Consider the following 17,409-nt stretch of genomic DNA (forward strand, 5'->3'; position numbering starts at 1 on the left):
GTAAATCATCAATGGCGGTCGTTGGCCTAAAATCGGCCGACTGAGTGTGTCTGATAGCGCGTCTACATCTCAGTATAGACGCAGTCATAGACACAAAAAATGTTTCCTCTCAGAGCGTCTGAGGGCACGTCTTAGAGCACGTGTGCTCTGCAGTGTACACGCGATGATACACGCGCTGCACAAAAGGTTGACCTGCAGTCTACACGTGATTATACACGTGCATTGACCTGGGATGCGCATCTGACAGCGCGTCTACGCTGCATCTTAGATGAACAGATAGACGCGCTAGATAGAAAGTTCACTTTGGAGCGCGTCTGAGGACACGTCTAACCTGCAATTTAGACGCGGGGATACATGCGTCAGGTCTCCCAGTTCTGATAGTAAACAATATATTTTTGCAATGATGAATGTGACCAATCCCATGTTTGTGTTTATCAATTTTCTTGTTTAAGAGAAGCATTAGCACTTAAGTGTTATGCTCAATGTCTAAAGAAAGATCTTTGAAAATGTAGATAATATATGATATTTTGTATGCAAATAAATTTGTCTTTTTCCTGTGTTTTTTTTGCAGATGTCGTATCCTGGTTTATCTAGCAATGACCCAGATGTGGATCGCATGAATGATACATTGGCCTCCTTTGGCAGAGGGGTCAATGCATTTTTTCGAGGTTTTCCTTATAGGGAAGACTTCATGGGAGAGATGACCAGACACCTTGGCCACTCTCCCACAGCGGACGAGGTGTTCAATGTCATGTCTGAGACACCTTTGGCATCTTTGCCTGGCACTACTTCCTAGACTCCACATGCAAATACTCCACATACAGGTACTCCATATGCAGGTACTCCATTTGCAGGTACTCCATGTGCTCCACGTGCATCGGCTGAAGCACAAGCATCTGCAAAAGCTCGTGCATCTAGCGAGGCATAGGGTAGTCGATAGAGAGGGAGGAGGGAGAGTCGAGGGGGAGGACGAGGCTTGTGTGGGGGTTGCCTAGGAGGTGGCGAGCGATCACCCTCACTAGTAGATCACGTAGAGGAGGTTGTATGCCAGTACTATAGAGTTACAGATGCCGGTGGCATCTTTCATGATGATGAGGGAAGGGATGTAATGGCATACATGAGGAGCGTCATGCATGCGACATATAAAGATTGTTTCATTACCTTCAAAAATCAGAAAAGCGGCTTGTGGCAGGAGGTGTTGAGGGCAGTCCATAGGAGGTACCCAAATCCTGAGGGTCATCGATTCTCGGATGATTGGGGACGTACAAAAGTGAGGGATATGCTTCACAACAAAAGATCCCACCTCATGACACGGGCTAGGGACTCACTGGGGAGGCTGGAGGAGGGGCGTGGAGCCTATAGCCAACCATCTATGTGCCACCGCATAGAGTGGAAGAAAGCCAAGAACAAAGCAGCTGAGAAAGTGAAGAGTCGCCAACATGTAGAGGTGCGACGGATCCAAATGGAAACAATGGGATCATCGCATTACAAATCGGGCGGTAGAGAGTCGCGGGAGGCAGAGTTTGTAAGTATATTTTGATTTCTAGTTTTTTTAAATTTATATTTCTTTCAATTCTTTATATATTTTAGTCTAATATATTGTGACTCATAATTGTTTGTATATCTCTAAATGTTTTGCAGACTACCATCGTTGGTAGGACACCTACTCCTAGAGAGGTAGGTTACCATCGAGGCCATAACCGCGCAGCGACATGGCTTCACTTTTATGAGGAGTGTCTCATCACTGAGGACCAATACAACCGGGCCATGAGGATTCGACAGCCAAAGGAGGTATGTTTTTCTTACTTTCCTATTAAAAGTATAACTAATTATAACTTTTTCTCTACCTTGTCTATGTAAGGAACCCTGATCTTTTGTGTGTGTAGGTGAACCCGGATGTGGAGCATAGCAAGGAGGGGAATAGCGATGCTAGTAGCCATGGTGGTACTAGCGAAGATGTTTCCTCTTCAGATTCGTAGAGGAGCACCATACCTCCTCATGAGGCCTTCTTTTCTTGTATATGTATGATATCTCTTTGAGCATACTGCTTGTGGCCACGCTTTAGGTCGCAAGCACTTAAACTTCCCTTGTAAATGCTTTGATATATAATGAACACATGGACTTTTATTTTCAATTCTCATGCCCATAAGATACATTGTCTTTTTCCCAAATACACAATTTGATGTATGGGAGGGGAAAAAAAAAACCAAAGAGCATGTGGTTGCTTCCAGTTCTGTTTTGCGTGTCTATCAACGTGTCTAAATTGCAGATAATTCGCATTTATTTGCGTGTCTATAATGCAGATTACACGCGCTTATACACGTGCTTCATAATTCAAATTAAAAAAAGAAATTGAATGTATTTTTTTAAAGGACATTTTTTATTTTCCATTCGCATCTATCAGTGCTTGTAAAAGCGCATCTACTAGCGTGTCTATATGCGCGTGTATATGTGCATCTATTGCGCATCTATTTGTGCGTGTAAATTCGTTGATACATGTGATTATAGACGCGAAATGGTAGACGCGCAAATAGATGGGTGGATAGACGCGTCCGTAAGAATTTCTCTATATTCAAAAATCGCGTCTAAATGTGCGTCTATGAGGCCTTTTTGTTGTAGTCATGCAACTCCATCTGACATAGGCTACTAGTCACACGTTGTTGTGATGTTATGAGAACACAGTGTGAAAAAGTATGGAATGCATCATCATCTGGCTTCTTTATTGATCTAGAGAATCAATGTGATCTGACCCATTAGTACTAGTGTGAGTTGCATGGATTATCCAAAAATACTAGATTTTTGGATAATTTTAGTCTATTTTTGATATTATTTATTAGAAAAAGCTCAAAAAGTTAGAAAAAGCTTCTAGATTAGGATGGCATGCAAAAAGCTAGTTACTTCTTTAGCCAATTATGGGATTTTCTTAAGAGGGATAGATTGACGAAATCGCTCGCATTGCGATCGCTGTAAACAAGCTCAAAACTATAGATTGAACTAAAAGAAGAAGATTGAGTGATCTAGGAGATCCATGAGTAGGTGTCCTACAATTTTGCCCCCCTTTCAAAGCCAATGGAGCCATCAAAAATTTGGGTTCCGAGCAGCAGAGAAGGAGCAATAATTTTTATGCACATTTTGTTCTACAAAGAAGCTCCAAGAGATCTAATGCCTAGAGATTGCTTCTGAGTAGTGCAAAGATTCCAAGTTCTTTCAATACATATTGATTCAACTCATTATGCTTTGTCTTTGTAGTGTTTACCACTTGGGTAATCTCTATATACTCTTCCATCTCCTATCTCTACTTCCTTCTACTTCTGATCCCCGCGGTAGTAAACATGTCGAAGGGGTTTTTGTCAAAAGATCGAATCCAACGAGGATCAGAAGAGAGTAACGTGTCCCCCTATCCACTTGTAGAACACATCTTAGCAGTCTATCGGAAAGAGAGTCTAGAAAGCGCCATCTGGCACTCACAAGGAATGTCACAGGGTTTGTGATCTAGGTCTTCTCGAGTCTGCCTCGAAGCGGAAGTTTTACGATCGTTCCCACTTAGGACCGACCTGAATTAGGGTTTCCCTAATAGTCAAGTTTCTAGAAAGTAGCTAGCGTCGAGCCTCAGATGAACTACTTTACGCAGAAACATTAGGGTCCAAGCGGATTTATGTTGAACTTGATTCAAGGGGAATGGGAAACGAGAGGGATGTGAAGCTTGACCTCTCTGCCGGTAAGACATAGTCCCATTTCGTTTCCCTAAAACAACATAAATCGGGACTCTAGCACTAAATGATTCTAGGTCATTGTTGCCTCGCTGTCAAATCCTTTGAGAAAAGTTCCCGACCAATCGGGACCACCCTTCAGTAGGACAGACCCAGGGTCACATCCATCGCACTTTCCTCAGGTTGCTTTAGTTATCTAATTACCTACCACATTTAGTTTGACAAGCAAAAATAGATTCTTTAATTAACCAATTTATCACTGGTTCCTTCACGTAACTTAGACACTAACATAGAAAAACAATGTGAAGCAAGTTCCTTTTCAACATTTGATCTTTATTTATCAGTCTTTGGAATATATCATATAATACGCCCGAAGGCTATTCCAGCAATCCTCAGGGATCGCTATTCCAAGTTCTGCCCGTTGACTAGTATGCGGGCCTCAAGATCCCATCTTGAGTCACGCCGACCTCTTATGCAGGATCTGGAGACAAGGGATTTATGGTGGCCAGAGCCTCCCCTAGTACCCAAGCGTCCTCTTGCTCCAAGTAGCAACCACGGAGAGACCTCTCGCGACGAGTTCGGTCCACGTACCCGACGCGGCTAACAACCCCCTTAGATAGGGTAAGGCAGACAATCGGAGGTAACTGATATTGCCTCTCCCTCCAAGTTTTTAACCTAAAGCATTAGTTATTTTTCTGGCATTAGTTCCTTGAGTAAAGAAATACAAACAGTGCTCCTAGTGTACAATCATGAGCATTCTAGTGGTCATTTGTATAGCCAACTGCTAAGGTTTGAATCCTTCTCTCCAAATACATCTAGCATTCGATCCAAAATCAATCGCAACTTGGCAAGATCCCAAGGTTTTCGTAAGCTAAGTTGCTTATTTACCCTTTATCCTTGGGTTAGGGTTTATACCTTGTTGACTCAAATTGTCAATACCTTAGGTTTCCTTATATTAAGGTCAATAAATCATGGGCAACCTCGTCACCCTAACTTGGATGGTCAACTGCTTTCTTGGAAACTTTGTAACTCCCCTAACTTGGCAAATCAGCCCCAAGGAAGGGTGATGTAGCAGGATGACTACTCATCCTCTAGAAAATCAGACTTGTACTTAGAACTCACCAAACTTGTTCTAAGGAGTGGCAATACCATTTTGTGATTTAGACACAAAACCATGCGATGTTGCAACTTATTGCATGAGATAGTTGTCAGCACCTAACTTGTGGGATTATTTTTCTCATCACACGGTATTCCTTGGTCAAGATGTAGGGTTTGGGAGTCCTATTGACCCAATCCAAAACCTTGACCCTACTAGACTGATAGTCGTTTTGGCCCTAGGGTTCCTAAATTCCTTGCGGAGGTCTATATTACGTCAACTAATCCTGAGGGTAGGAACCCTAGATCATTCTTGTACAATGATTAGATAATCCTAACATTTCATGGATGTGGGTAGGATCCTCAAGATTGGAAGTATTAAGTCGGCAACCCAAGTGTGATACTAGGCAAAATTTTATCATAGCTTAACCCTACCTAGCACATTGAGGTGATCGTCATATACTAACTAATCATACCTTTATGATTCTCATGTAAGCTTATTCAATTATACGTGAATTACTTAGTTGATCTAACCAACCCACGATTTAAGATGATCTTTCCTTTTAAAGATGCAAATACTTTCTTCTAAATTTGCAAGTACTTCCCCCTTAAAGATGTAAGTAACTCCAAGATAGGTGAGATGCATCATTCCATGCGATTTCGAGACCATAGACCTTTTTGCCTTTATGCAACTTAAAGGATCTACAGAGATCTTTCTTTTCCTTGCCCTATACTATAATGATTGACATTCAAAGCTAACTTTTATAAACCCTACGTTGATGCAACAAAAGCTTTAATATTTTTTATGAAGATGCATTCAAACTTTGATAAAGAACTCCATGCATGAGCAAATGCCATGAGACCATCATTGACTTAATCCGTCCTTTACCACTTAACCCGTTCTAAAATGTAACTATCATCGCATGCAATTTGCAAAGTTCATAATTCCTTTCCATGCATTGCGACTATTTGGACATCATTTAATGATCGTCTACGATTATTTTCTACATGAGTCACAACTGGGAATTTATTTCATAAGCGCCTTATGTGTCATAAACCTTGTCCTTTGTGTGAAGCAAAAAGGATGCCTTTGGGCAAATCCACCTGTTAACTTATGCAACATGTGCTCAATGATGCAACTACATTTGACCATGCAAGTACTCCTCATGCAACTTACCTTGGTAAATCGATCGAGTATATAAATTTTCCAATGTATCTAAACTTGCCTACAAGAATCAAACATGCTTAACGCATCCTTTCATGGGGGAATATTATCGGAACCTGGGTATTCAAAATCGGGGCTTTGTCCACTCGCGTACTCGGGTTGGAAGCTCCCGCATGTGCTCCTCTCGACTTTGCTTAGGAGCCATTGATGATGTAGATCTTGACTCAGCAAACTCTCCTTCAAAGCCGAGGCATTGTCCACTCGTGTACTTGGGTTGGAAGCTCCCGCATGTGCTCCTCTCGACTTTTGCTTAGGAGCCATCGATGACGTAGATCTTGACTCAGCAAACTCTCCTTGCCTTTATCCGATTTCCAAAACTCCCTACTGCCCACGAATTTACTTCCCTTCGCAGGAATCGGGCCTTGCAAACTTGGTTTTAAAAACCCAAAAAGCACGGGTGAACTAGGCCTATGGAAGCTTTAGTTAGAAGCTTCCAATAGAAGCCTCCAACTTCTGTAATAGGGATGACATGGAGAGAGAGTGATGATTGAGGAAGATGAAGGAGATGAAGACGATGATGATGATGACAGGGTGCAGCAACCTAGCGGCAGTAAACTGGCGATGGCGGCAACTGGTGGCTCCTCACGGCGGCAGGGTGGGCAGCACCACATGATCCTCTCTCCTCCCCTCTAGCTTGGGGGTTTCTTATAGGCTTTGGGGGGGGGGGATAGCCACACAAGTGGCGGGCTGCATGCCTCCCTCCCCCATGCCCCTCCATGACATTCCTCATACTCCCTCTCCCCGCCATGCAACGGCTAAAGGGGAGGGGGTTTAATTTAAAAAAATTGCACTTAATTTCATTATCTTTTTGTCCCATGAAGGGGTGTTCTTGCAGAGGCCTACGGCGGCTTGCAGTTTTCGAGCCACGGTTGCATATGCACTACGCGAAAATGGTATTGTAAATGCATGATGCTGGAGCACTTAGGCTAGTGTATCCTTATTGTGGGAGATTACTTTCGGTTGCTTTTTGTGCGGGGTGTGTGGGGTCTAGGGTCATTAATATTTCATTGCAAAAATATGACATTCTCTCCCCCTTAGAGGAATCGAGATGTCCTCATCTCGAGAAGATCTGGGGGTATTTTTGGTTGAGATTACTTTCATCCATCCAAGTGGCATCCTCTTCGGGGTAATCTTTCCACTAGACGAGGTATTCTCTCAAGGCCCTGGATCTCAGTTGCCTCTCCCTAACATCTAAGATCCTGTCGGCCATAGCTCAAGGACTTCTTGGCTCGGCATTACAACTTATTGATCATCAAGCACATGACTAGGGTTAGGCACATATGTTTTCAATAGACTGATATGGAATACATTATGAACTTTTAGGTTTTCAGGGAGTTGAAGTCTGTAAGCATTAGGCCCTAGGCACTTGAGAATCTTGTGGGGTCCACAATACCTTGGACTTAGCTTTTCGCATTCACCCAAGGATAGGAAACTCTTTCTTTGGGCGTACGCCAATGAAGACCATATCACCTTCAACGAAGAATCTGTCTTAACATTTCAAGTCTGTGTAAGCCTTCTTTCTGTCCTTGGCAGCTTGGATGTCCTGTCTTATTGAGTTGATTTGGTCATCCATGTCTTCCAGCATCTACTTTGAAGCTTCAACCCTCAAGATTGGATCCAAAAAGTTTAAAGGAGTACGACAATCATGCCCATACAATGCTTGAAAAGGGGTCATCTGAATGCTTTGTTGGTAGGAAGCATTATAGGCAAACTCAACCAGTGGCAAATATTGAATCCACTTTTTGGGTTTGCGACAGCAGTGTGCCCTAAGCATATCTTCAATGACTTGGTTGACTCGTTCTGTTTGACCATCAATTTGAGGATGATAAGCTGTACTGAAATAGAGTTGAGTCCCAATGGCCTCAAAGATAGCCCTTCAGAAGTGTGAGGTGAAGAGAGAGTCATGATCACACTAATGATTCTTCTGGGTAACCCATGAAGTTTGAATATTTCCTTGATGAATAACCTTGTGATGTTTGAGGCTTTATATTTTGTCTTAACATGGATAAGATGTGCAACCTTGGTGAGCATATCTACCATGACCATAATGGAGTTGTATCCTCCCTGAACTTGGGGCAGGCCGAAAACAAAGTCCATACTAATGAATTCCCATTTCATTTGGGGAATGTCAAGTGGTTGCAATTTCCTTGGCATTTTGACATGTTCGGCCTTAATGCATTGACAAGACAAATATTCAGTGACATATTTGAGAACGTCACCCTTGAGCCTATCCCAATAATAGCTCTTCTTGACTGCATTAAGGGTCTTGGCATAGCTAGGATGTCCTGAGAAAGGGGAGTCATGGGCTTCCCAAAGTATCTTCTGCTTGAGTGATTGGCTTGCTGGGATACCTAATCTTGTCCTATAGTAGACAAGTCCACTATTGATAGAAAATTCTGAATACTTTGTTTGTAGCTTCGAGTCTTGATTCTTGATGGGGATCTCCCTTAGCAATTTCTGATAGGTTGGATCATGGCATGCCTCTTCTCTAGCTAGCTCATAAATTGGGTTGTTTGGCACGAATACCTTTGTGGTTAGAGATCTGGTTCTTGATGGATCTTGCAAAATCAGAGATTGCATCGGCAATGGCATTCTCCTTTCCAGACCGGTATTTGATTTCAAAATCATATTCTTCCAGCACTTTAATCCATCGGCGTTGCCTTATATTGAGCTCATTCTGGGTGAAAATCCATTTAAGACTCTTGTGGTCCGTCACTAAGGTAAATTTGTTACCCAGCAAGTAGTGTCTCCAAAGTTTGAGAGCATGGATAATAGCCAATAGCTCTAGGTCGTGGATAGCATAGTTCCTTTCATGGCTCTTCAATTTCCTTGAAGAGTATGCTACGGGATAACCTTCTTACATGATGACACATCCTAAGGCAAGTGGGCTAGCATCAGTTATCACTTCAAACTTCTTACTAAGATCAAGAAGTTTCAGGATGGGTGCTGATACCAAGCTTTGCTTTAGTTTGTCAAAGCTGGACTATTCAGTAGGTGACCATACAATTGATACTTGCTTCTTTAGTAGATCAAACGGAGGCGCTGCAATCAAAGCATAGTTTTTTATAAAGACCCTGTACCATCCTGTCAATCCAAGAAAACTACGTATTTCTTTGACAGAAGTTGGTGTTGGTCATTCTAGAATGTCTGTGACCTTGGTGGGATCTATTGAAATTTGTTCCGCTGATATAATGAATTCCATATATTCAATCTGTCGCTTAAAAAATGCACACTTCTTCTTCTTGGCATAAAGCTTGTGTGCCCTCATTGTTTCAAGGACAATGCAAAGCTGGGGTTCATGATTTTTTTTCTATTTGAAGTAAACTAGGGTATCGTCAAAGAAGACGAGTACAAAGTCATCAAGATAGGGCCTAAAGATATCCTGCATTAGCCTGTTGAAGGTAGCAGGAGCATTTGTCAGCTCGAATGACATGACTAGGAATTCAAAGTGTCCATATCTTGTGTTGAACGTCGTCTTTGGGATATCTTCTTCCTTGATTCTTATCTAATAATATCCAGAACTAAGATCTATCTTCGAGAAGATCTTTGCACCTTGAAGACGGTCAAGAAGTTCATCTATTCTTGGTATGGAGTATTTGTTTTTAATGGTTTATTGATTTAACCCTCTATAGTCAATGCATAGCTGAAGCGTTCCATCTTTCTTCTTCTAGAATATCACTGGAGCTCCCCATGGTGAACTGCTAGGATGGATGTAGCCTTGATCTAATAGTTGCTTGAGTTGCTCCTTCAACTCAATTGCTTCCGAGATGGACATCCTATATGGTCTCTTTACGATTGGTGCAGCTCCTGGCACTAGCTTGATTTCGTGATCGAATTCCATTTGAGGAGAAAGTTGTGTCAGCTCTTGAGAAAATACGTCTGCGTACTCCTTTAACCATGAAGGTTCTTCCCTAGATTCCTGATTCTGATCCAGCTTATTTAGCTTAATCAAATAGACAGGTAGCCCCTTTCTAACTCCTTTTATTATCCGTGTTGCTTTGTCTGGTTGAATTTTCGGCCTACCAGTCTCTCCTTGAGTTGTAACTAGTTTCCCTTCAGAATTTCGAAAGGAAACTTGGCCCTTTCCATAGTGAATGTGGGCATCATTGGGTATTAGCTAATCCATACCGAGCAAACATTCGTGAACACCTAGGTTCATTACCTTGAATCTGACCGAAGTCGACTTTCCACCCAGTAGGAATTTCACCTTAGCAGTTTGCCTGGTAAAAGAGACCTCACGACCATTTGCTAATTCCACAAGTAAGGTAGGTGCATCTTTTGTGGCTATTCCTAATCCTCTTGCATAAACTGGTGAAATGAAGGAATGTGTACTGCCACAATCAATCAAGGCTCTGAAGCTTTTACCTTGGTAATCTGAAGGGGTTTGAATCACCAAGAATTGGTGATTCGGGCCTTTCTTGTGAAGGGCAGCATGAACCATTGCCCTCTCAATGTCAGCTTCCATGGATTGATCTTCTTCATCACACAGCTCCTTATCGGCAACACTGGAGGTTCTGCCTCTGGACCTGACGGTGGCTCCATGGCCATGGACGGCTCCCTGGAATGGCCCTTGACATTGTCCTCTACTAAGCTTGGGACATTACCTCTTAAAGTATCTAGGCTCGTTACAATGGAAGCAATAGAGATTGCGGTCATTACCTTGGGTAGGAAAGAAGTTGTTAACAGTGTTTGCCCTAGCTTTTTTCCTTTGTCCTTGGTTTTCCCCTGCGCTCTCTTGGTTTGAGATCTAAGCATTCCCTTGTTCTGATCCTTGTAAGACCAAGTCCTGTTACTCCTTAGCTTGGTCTGCACCTCCTGTATTATTAGCGCAGCTCAAATGAGCGCGTCCTGTAGGTCCATTGGGCGCATTGATTCTAGGTGGGTGTTAATGGGTGGATTTAATCCGGCACAAAACTTTGACACCTGTTGTGTTATATCCATTTGTGCCGCGTACTTTAAGAGAGAGACAAATTTTGAATAGTATACATCAAGGGATAGACCAAGCTGCTTTAATTCATAGAATTCATTCTTCTTCTATGTGCGGTAGGCAGGTGGTAGATATCTCTCTTGCACAGCTCTTTTAAGCTTCTCCCAAGTAACTGACCCTTCCAAGATCCCTTGGTCTTTGCACCATTGCTTCCACCAAAGTCTTGCTTCATCGGTAAGCTTTAGTTTGGCGAGCATCGCTTGGTTAGCATGTGCAGTACCTGCTGCCTCGAAATAATCCTCTATGGATTCGATCCAGATCTCAGCATCAGTTTGGATGGTCCTCCCCTTACCATCGAATTCTGGTGGCTTGATTTATATAATAAGAAACTTCTTCTCCTAAATTACAGTTGTACTTGGTGTAGGGATCGGACTAGGAATCTACAGTTGAGGTTGTGCCTGGGCAATAAAATTCTTTATGTTAAAAACTTGCTAGACATTTCACACATTACATTAATATGCCCAGTTCAGCTTTTAGCCAAGTGACCTAATCACTTAACTCAACACCAACACTTACAGCCGTGAGAGATAGTGATAAAAAGTCTATTTCATTCATGTGGGCATATCCCTTCTAAGTACAATTATTTTTGGGAAGGTAGAACAAGCTAATTGACACATCAATTTGGGGAGAATAAGAATGTGTTACATTCGGCTACGGGAACTGAGTAATAATATGGAGTGGGGTCATGGATTTTCGGGAATCAATAGGTCATAGGAAGCTTGGGGTATCCCTTCCTTTGATACCCGTTCTTCTCATAATGTCCCAGCACCTTGATTCTATCGACAGGGATAATTCGAGTCACTTCTTCGTACACATATCTGTTTTGTTTGACCTTTCGACCGCCGACATGTAGGGTTGCCTTTGCATGAGCCTCGACAAAGATGAACAACTTCACGATCTTTAAGTCCTCCATCCACTTGATTCTCTTCAAGTTGGTCCAAAGGTATGTAAGTCAGTGGGCAGCTATGTAATAAATTCCTGATTCACCCATCCATCTATGTTCCATGTAGAGGGATGAAGGATTGTAGATGCGGTCTAGGATATTCATCATACCTAGCCTCCATTGATAATCCGAAGCACGCATTGCAATCATAAACATAACCTGGAACATCAAGAATTTGTTCCATACTTCGCGACTCTGCATGCCAACCTTGATAAGAAAGTAAGGAAATCTTCTTAACGACAACATTGCTTTACTTCCCCTCATTAAGTTCCCTTGTAAATATTAGATCTTGTTGGTTCACTCTGATACCAATTGTAACGTGTCCCCCTATCCGCTTGTAGAACATGTCTTAGCAGTCCATTAGGAAGGGATTCTAGAAAGCGACGCCTGGCACTCACAAGGAATGTCATGGGGTTTGCGATCTAGGTCTTCCCCAGTCTGCCTTGAAGTGGAAGCATTCTAATTGTTCCCACTTAGGACCGAATGAGGGTTTCCCTAATAGTCAAGTTCCTAGAAAGTAGCTAGCGTCGAGCCTCAAACGAACTACTTTACACAGAAACATCAAGGTCCAAGCGGATTTATGCTACATTTGGTTCAAGGAGAATGGGAAACTAAAGGGATGCGAAGCTCGACCTCTCTATCCATAAGGCATAGTCCCATTTTGTTTCCCTAAAACAGCATAAATCGGGACTCTAGCCCTAAATGATTCTAGGTCATTGTTACCTCGCTGTCAAATCCTTTGAGAAAAGTTTCCGGCCAAGTGGGACCACCCTTCCGTAGGACGGACCTAGGGTCACATCCACTGCACTTTCCTCAGGTTGCTTTAATTATCTAATTACCTACCACATTTAGTTTGACAAGAAAAAATAGCTTCTTTAATTAACCAATTTATCATTGGTTCCTTCACGTAACTTAGGCATTGACATAGAAAAACAATGTCAAGCAAGTTCCTTTTCAACATTCGATCTTTATTTATCAGTCTTTTGAATACATCATATAATCCGCCCGAAGGCTATTCCTGTAACGTGTCCACTAATATCATCCAAGACATGTCTTAGCAGTCCATCAGAAAGGATGTCTAGAAAGCTCCGCCCGGCACTCCCATGGAATGTTACGTGATTTGCGATCTAGGGCTTTCCGCGTCTACCACGTAGCGGAAGTATTCCGGCCGTTCCCACTTAGGATCTGAATTAGGGTTTTCCTGATTGGTCATTTCCTAACAGTAACTAGCATCGGACCCAAGAGAACTACTTTACGCAGAAACACCAGGTCCGAAGCGGATTCACATTGCACTTGGTTCAAGGAGAATGGGAAACAAGAGGGATGCAAAGCTCAACCTCTCTGCCATAAGGCATAGTCCCATTCCGTTCTCCTAAAACAGAGTAAATCGGGTTAAGACATAACTCTAGGTCAATGCTTTTGTTATTCGTATCTTTTGATGATCATCTTGCTGTTCCTCGTGATTTGAGAAAAGTTCCCAGCCAACCGGGACCACCCAACCGTAGGATAGACCCATGGCCCATCCTCTGCGCTTTCCTCGATTTGTTTTAGTTATGTAATTATCTAACACATTAGTTGAACATGTAACAACCAGCTTCTTTAATTAATCCGTTAAGCACTGGTTCCTTTACATAATCTTATCACATGAAATAGAAAAGCAATATCAGACAAGTTCTCTATTAACATATCATCATATTTATCTTTGAAATACAAGGAGTTCCGCCCGTAGGCTTGTCCACAATCTGCCCGAAGGCTATCCAACAATCCACAGGGATCACTATTCCAAGTTTTCGCCCGTAGACTAATATGCGGGCTTCTAGATCCAATCCCGAGTCACGTTAGCCTCTTGCACAAGACCCGGAAGGCGAGGTATTTATGGCCAGAGCCCCCTTGGCACCCAAGCGTCCTCCTGCTCCAAGTAGTGCTCAACGGAGAGACCTCTCGCGGCGGGTTCGGTCCACGTTCCCGGTGTGGTCAACAACCCCCTTGGTTAGGGTCAAGTAGGCAGTTGGGGGTAACTGAAGGTGCCACTCCCTTTAGGCCTTCAACCGGAAGTATAGATACTTATTTATTTTGTAATTCATTGGTCAAACAAGTCAAACAGTGCTCTAAAATCTCTAGCAAGCACAAACATTTCCATTCATCGATTTTGTTATTTGGCAAACTGTTAAGGAGGGAATCCTTCCTTTCGAATGCATCCAGCACTTGATCCGGGGTGTCTTACAACTTGGCAAGATTCCTTATATTCTGGTTTATGGCGTACCCTATTAACCCAACTTGGTCAAACCCTAAAGTTCATTGGATACTTCAGTTTCTGGTTTTTAACCTTCCTTACTCAGAAGGATATCAAAGTATGCATCCTCTTGCAAGATAACTTATGTAAGGATCTGCCATCCTTGTTGCAAGAATTTAGCCTTTCTTCTTGTGATTCAATCATAAGACCATATGACTTCGTACTTGCCACGCAAGTCCTACATCGTACTATGCGATAATGGAGTTACGAAACAATCAATTTCAGTTTCTTTAAGCTGACGTTTGTCAGACCTAGGGTTTCCTAGCTTTATTATTTTCTTTTAAGAAACTCAGGGACAAACCCTAGTTTCTTTTACATTTACAATTTGCTGACCCTACAATCAGGGAATGTGGGCAAGTATTTAAAGTATAAACATTTCTTGGATTTTAATTCATTCCCAATGAATATTTCGCAGCATAGGTATTTCTAAGTCTATATTAATTTTGTTAACTTTAGAAGGTAATATTGAGATCATCTCCACATGATTTGTTATCTATGTGTCAATTGATTTTTCAATCCTAAACTTTATCGATTTGAGGTTAGGTTAATTCAATTAATCTTCATTTTTTCTTTCGAACAAAACTGATGCCAAATAAGCAATCTTTCCCTTGCTAAGTTATGCAGTTAGCAATGATAACTTCCTAGAGTTTAAGCATCCTAAGAAACCTTTCATGATTTGGACCTTCCATGATGATTCGTTGTAAAAAGAATAGGGGTTAATAGTGCAAGATGCAGTTTTATACCTTCTAGGCTTAACTGAAGTATAATACTTTAGTGGGTAAATAATCTTGCTCATAATTCGTTTCAATGCATAATGCAATTTGAAGAAAAACTATGTTTATACTTTTTTTATTTTGCATGTTCCATTAACTAAATTCCTTCGTCGTGAATAGCTAAGACAAAATATATCTTATCCCTAACAATTCATCTTGCACGATTGAATTAAAATCGATATAAAATTAAGAAGGAAAAACCTGGGTTTGGGGCGAGATATCCACATGGATATCGGGAGATGACCCTCCCGCAGCAACTCCTTGGACTTTCTTAGGAGGCATCGCAATTGTAGTCCTTCGAACGTGGAAGCAACTTTACACTCCTTTTCAGAATTCCACTGTCGCTCCCTTGCACGTCAATACTCTTCTTCTCTTTTTCGAGTAGGGGAGAAACCAAGTCCTAAGGGTATTTTGGAAAGGCAAGGAATCGTTAAGGGATTAACTGCGAGGAGGGGGTAATAATACTTTTAAGGCCTTAATTCTTTTGGGAGGGAAAGGCTTCCAAAGCCCAAGGAAAAGGCCCTATAGGGGTTTATACATGGGGGGGAAAAGGGTGTGTGTGTGTGTGTGGCTCAAAAAGGCATAAGAAGAGGCCTTGGGAGATTTTTGGGCATGGGGGTGAAAGGTATTGGAAGGGGGACTTGGAGGGGCTCTAGGACACAAAAGGGGGGGGGGGGGGGAAGGGTGTGTGGACACAGGGGTGAAAAAGGCTTAGGGTTTAAAACCTAGGGGGAAATATAAAGGGTAACACAAGGGGGGGTGAAAAAGGCTTAGGAGGATTTTAAAAAAAACCCGAGGGTGAAAGGGTAAAAGGGGGAAAGGTGAAAGGGTGAAAGGGTTTTATACGGCCCAAGACAAAGGATTATTGAGTATTAGCACCGGGGGGTTTTTGAAGGGGAGGCTTAAGGGGTTTTGAAAACCGGGGGGGGGGGGAATTTCCAAGCCCACAGGAAGGGGGGGACTTGGAGGAGATTCTTAGAAGCTTCTAAGAATCTTTTTAGAAGCTTCTCGGGGAAAAAAGGGGTAGGAGTCAACGTGATATCCCAAGGAGGGAGGTGGCTCCCTTTCAATGTGGCGGCACGCAGAGCCTCTTCGCCTTCAGCCTAGCGGCGACCTCCCTTGCACCACCTCGCCTTTCGCCTGTGGCGGTGGCTTCCTTTGCACTTCCTCGACAGCAAAACTGACGTTAGATTCCTGGCAGCGTCCTTCCTTTTTCCCTCACGTCCCTCCCTTGCACCTTCACGGCCAGATTTAAATAGGAGGGGAGGGGGAATCCTCCCTCTCTTACATGGCAGCACGCATGGCCCCAGCACCTACATGGGCGCCAGCGTGCTGCATTCTGTGTCCTCCTTCCCCTCCAGCGCGACGTTGGCTGGGGGAGGAGGGAAAAAAAAAATCTTTTATTTTATTTGATATATTACAATTCCAGCAATCCTCAAGGATCGCTATTCCAAGTTTCGCTCGTTGACTAGTATGCGGCCTCGAGATCCCATCTCGAGTCACGTCGGCCTCTTGTCCAGGATCCGGAGACAAGGGATTTATGGCCAGAGCCTCCCCTGGCACCCAAGCGTCCTCCTGCTCCAAGTTGCACCCACGGAGAGATCTCTCATGGTGGGTTCGGTCCACGTATGCGGCGTGGCTAACAACCCCCTTGGATAGGGTCAGGCAGACAGTCGGAGATAACTCATACTACCTCTCCCTCCAGGTTTTTAACCTGAAGCATTAGTTATTTTTCCGACATTAGTTCCTCGAGAAAAGAAATACAAAAAGTGCTTCTAGTGTACAATCACGAGCATTCCAGTGGTCATTTGTATGACCAACTGCTAAGGTGTGAATCCTTCTCTCCGAATACATCCAGCATTAGATCCAGGATCAATCGCGACTTGGCAAGATCCCAAGGTTTTCGTAAGCTAAGTTTCTTATTTACCCTTTATCCTTGGGTTAGGGTTTATACATTATTGGCCCAAACTGTCAATACCTTAGGTTTCCTTATATTAAGGTCAATAAATCGTGGGCAACCTCGTCGCCCTTACTTGGATGGTCAACAACTCTCTTGGCAAATTTGTAACTCCCCTAACTTGGCAAATCAACCCCAAGGAAGGGTGATGTAGCGGGATGACTAGTCATCCCTCTAGAAAATCACACTTGTACTTAGAACTCGCCAAACTTGTTCTAAGGAGTGGCAATACCATTTTGTGATTTACACACAAAACCATGCGACGTTGCAACTTGTTGCATGAGATAGGTGTCAGCACCTAGCTTGTGGTATTATTTTTCTCATCACAGAGTATTCCTTGGTCAAGAATACCTTTGGTCAAGATGTAGGGTTTGGGAGTCCTATTGACCCAATCCAAAACCTTGACCCTACTAGGCTGATAGTCGT

General features: G+C 42.8%; 1 protein-coding gene across 1 annotated transcript in view; it reads right to left on the minus strand.

Annotated features, from left to right (window-relative positions):
* LOC148021779 (MADS-box transcription factor 23-like) overlaps positions 1–17,409 on the minus strand; it is a 289,758-nt gene that overhangs the window by 668 nt on the left and 271,681 nt on the right. The window lies entirely within an intron of this gene.

This window comes from Lygodium microphyllum, chromosome 17, assembly GCF_053477565.2.
Source record: "Lygodium microphyllum isolate KBCC chromosome 17, Lygodium_microphyllum_v1.1.10, whole genome shotgun sequence".
Lineage (NCBI taxonomy): Eukaryota > Viridiplantae > Streptophyta > Polypodiopsida > Schizaeales > Lygodiaceae > Lygodium > Lygodium microphyllum.